This window comes from Schistocerca serialis, chromosome 2, assembly GCF_023864345.2.
Source record: "Schistocerca serialis cubense isolate TAMUIC-IGC-003099 chromosome 2, iqSchSeri2.2, whole genome shotgun sequence".
Lineage (NCBI taxonomy): Eukaryota > Metazoa > Arthropoda > Insecta > Orthoptera > Acrididae > Schistocerca > Schistocerca serialis.
In genome coordinates this window covers 748,022,465-748,026,742 of record NC_064639.1, presented here as the reverse complement: position 1 = coordinate 748,026,742, position 4,278 = coordinate 748,022,465, and the positions used below count along the sequence as shown (strand labels likewise).

At 39.2% G+C, this 4,278-nt stretch overlaps 1 pseudogene; it reads right to left on the bottom strand.

Moving 5' to 3' along the window:
* Positions 1-1,302: 1,302 nt before the first annotated feature.
* On the bottom strand, positions 1,303-1,419 carry LOC126459739 (5S ribosomal RNA; annotated as a pseudogene).
* Between the last annotated feature and the right edge of the window lie 2,859 nt (positions 1,420-4,278).

Sequence of the window (4,278 nt, the reverse complement as noted above, 5' to 3'; positions counted from 1 at the left end):
AAGTAAAAATATGCCATTAATTTCTCAATTCAAAATCTTCTTTCTCTAATTGTTTAATACCTGTAGTCAAATATTTGTAACTGTGGATACAATATAGTTTTGCCTACAAACACTGTATTTTCTCCACTAACGGAAGTTACAGTGCCTTTTAAATTGGATCTGCGTGGAGTGGAACCAAACAATGCATAAACTCTTTAATGTTGCCAAAATTCTCACACGACGTAACAGCACTCTCAATCCGAGAGCCCCAGCAAGTAATGAGTCAGAAATTTAGGGACGGGCAGACTAGTGACTTTCCTGTACACAACAACAGGATTCGAAGCTGTCAGTAGAATATTTTTCAGAGCAGAGATGAATTCACCAGCGATATCGTATACATTCCTTATGGATTCAAAACCGTGGGGGGGGTTAATGACCAAGCACATCTCATTCCTCAACACGCTGAACAAATCTTTCAACTGTCTGAAACTATGTATGGAGCCTGGTCCATAATCACCAGAAGAACTTCTCATACTCGATACATCTGAGCTACAGCTTTTGAGAGAGGTCCACGACTGAGTGCACTACTGTACTGGCATTGGCTTTCTGCAGCTCATTCTTCTTAAGACTTTGGGCTCAATTTCTTCCCCAGCAAGAGAAAAACTAAAATGTTCAAAATATGTCATACCTTTGAGTAAATTGTTTCATGCAGATTGACTCCCACATCGCACTCACACATTTTTTCCTAGGTTCTTTCTATGGTTTCTTGACGAACAGGCTCCATATGCTATTTCTTGAAGTAGGGTACTATCAACGGACATTGTTATGTTCGTGTATTTTTGAAGAACTCCCTCGATTGCTATATGGTCCCTCTTTTTGAGTGAAATTCTTGCTTGTGGAGAGCTGCATAAAAATCACCGTTGAATTTTTACAAATTTTTCTTTTTGAAGAACACTGTAATAGAGAGGGTAGCAATGACCACCGGTGGCATTATCGGGTCAAGGATTGGCCGCAGTTATATGTAACCCCAAAAAAGACGTTCAGAACATCGATGTCGTTGTCCAAACAATCCTCTGTTTAATCGTAGCGCTATACAATAACGAGTACTTATTAGGAAGATCGCACTCCGTCTTCAGGCCACAAGTGGCCCATCGGGACCATCCGACCGCCGTGTCATCCTCAGTGGAGGATGCGGATAGGAGGGGCGTGTGGTCAGCACACCGCTCTTCCGGTCGTTATGATGGTTTTCTTTGACCGGAGCCGCTACTATTCGGTCGAGTAGCTCCTCAATTGGCATCACGAGGCTGAGTGGACCCCGAAAAATGGCAACGGCACATGGCGGCTGGGTGGTCACCCATCCAAGTGCCAGCCACGCCCGACAGCGCTTAACTTCGGTGATCTCGCGGGAACCGGTGTATCCACTGCGGCAAGGCCGTTGCCTATTATGAAGATATACAGTAATAATTTGTAGTTAAAAACGAAATGAGCGTTTTCTGTTAGTAATCATTTTCTATGAGCAGCATCGGTACATAATGAAGTGAGATTCTGGTCATGTTTCAATTATATTTTCACTTCAGTTATATGAAGATTTATATGCACTATGCACTACAAGTAACATAAACGTTTTTCTGTAACAATAATCGGAAGTGAACAACGGTGAAGTCCCATTAAATATATAACGATAAGGTAAAACACATATTACGTTGTCCAAACACTTAAAACGTCTATGGAATGTGACATAGCACATAAGAACATTTACCCAAAGTACATTAAAGAAAAACCCCAACCTAGACCTCAGGCTTCAACCATATATTGAGACCAGAGCTGTATTGCTTAACCCTACTTAGGCCATTGGAAGTGTAAGTATTATAGCCTATACACTCCTTGACAATTTATATCATTATCTGGAACTAGGGTAGATGTCTTGCATTCACCACAGACATACAGAAGTACAGATGTTTTCATAAATAATAACTGACTCTGTTCAATTGCGTACTACCAACTAATATGTCAATCAGTGACTAAGTAGGTTATACAGTCATGTCTGCATAATATGACGTAGTTGAAGTAATTATAATTTAGAACTGGAAGGCACTATATACTCATACATCATTTGTGCCCATAAGTGAAATACTGTGAAAGAGGACAATATTACGAGATAGAGCACAGGATTACACCATAGAATGTGCTCGAACTATAAGTGTAATATAAAGACAAGAAATGTGTATGAGTAGACACATATCAGTTAAAGAATTCCCAATGCTTAGAAGCATTAGAAGCATAATATGCAGTAAAATTGAAAAATATTAACTCCATTAAGAGAAAGCATTCCTGTAGGTGCATTGTTACAGTAGCATACTCCTATACTGAGTGTAATATACCCTAAGTGCTGGTATGTGTCCACTAATAGTGGTTATTAAAGAAGAATTACAACCTAGACCACAGGCTAGAAAAATATGTTAAAGCATCAAGTACATAACTTATTCCTACGTGTTTGCTGTGGGGTACACACAGTAGCATAAACCCACTGGTAAATACTATCTCTATCTGTAGCTATCATAGGCAAAATATCGTTACAACAAACATAGAGAAGTGCAACAATGTTCATAAATGTGAAAGAGTGAATCCATTCATTTGCTTAACACTAAGTACTATATCAATCAGTGGCTAAGTAGATTATGCAGTCATACCCATCTTATGTGATCTTGTTGAGGGAAGTGCAATTTACACATTGAAGGTAGTATATTGTCACACAACAGCTATTCCAATAAGTAAGACACTGTACAGGGAGTTAATAGTGTAATGTGATGGAATACAGAATTACACACAAATTGTGTGCTAACTACAGCTGTAAAAGTATGAGAATACCCTAACACATGTGTATATGTAGACACATATTTGATCCCTTAAACCATAATAAGCAGTAAAAATGAAAAATATAAAAGATATAAAATCCATGACGTAGCATTCATTACCTTTTCGCTTTTAAAACTTCACAATAGACGTATTAATAAGAAGAAGTGAGAGCAAAGATATCTATACGAAGCAGAAAAAGAATGTAGGGCTGCTGTTCATATGCAATGACATAGGAAGTTAATACTTACTTATAATGATTATTTCCTTCTTAATTACAAATTGTTACTGTATGTTTTGATCATAAGGACTCGACAAAAAATGGTTCAAATGGCTCTGAGCACTATGGGATTTAACATCTGAGGTCATCAGTCCCCTAGAACTTAGAACTACTTAAACCTAACCTATGGACATCACACACATCCATGCCCGAGGCAGGATTCGAACCTGCGACCGTAGCGGTCAAGCGGTCCCAGACTGAAGCTCCTAGAACGGCACGGCCACACCGGCCGGCAGGACTCGGCATTAGATACTACTATGGTTAAGCTATGGATTGTTTGAACGATATTTTGGACGCCTTTTTTGCTGTTATCTACAACTGGTTCCAACCGTTGACCAGAAAATGTGATCTTTGGTATATGATGATAGATGTTTCTTTGCTTATGATATTCCTTCATTAGAGCCTCTTTGATGTTGTATTGGCAATATATGTTTGTTCATGAGATTATCGGTATGAATCACTATGAAGTCAGTTGGACTCACATTCTGGAGGACGACGGTTCAATCACGCGTCTGGCCATCCTGATTTAGGTTTTCCGTGATTTCTCTAAATCGCTCCAGGCAAATGCCGGGATGGTTCCTTTGAAAGAGCATGGCCGACTACCTTCCCTGTCCTTCCCTAATCGGATGAGACCGATGACCTCGCTGTTTGGTCTCTTCCCCCAAAACAACCCAACCCATGAAGTCAGTTTTATCATTTGTATGTAATTTATCATGACGATTATTTACATGGAATAAATGATCAGACCCATTTTTTGTTAACGTCGTTTTGAATTTACACTGTACATTTTCGTAAGTACTATAGGTTTTTCTCTCTTCACGCATACGATATCTATATTTTCCTTTGATCGTTTATACCACATATGTTTTTCTTTTCATTTTTCTTCGAGTCCTCTTGTGATTATACTTGTGATAAGTGAAACTGGCTTCGAAATGAAGCTCCACACGTGCAGATGGCGGTTAGAGATGCTTAACTTCCCAAAATTTATCGGTCGATTTCGATGTTCTCTCAGTTTTTACATTTCATCAGCAACGGGTTTGGTGCTGACATAACATCGTTTTTTGAGCATACTCTCCCCTCGATACACATGTTTCTTAACAAGCTTTATGAACAATCTGATGATGTCGCCATGGGAGTCTCTTACCTTGTAACCTCCCCCTCACTTA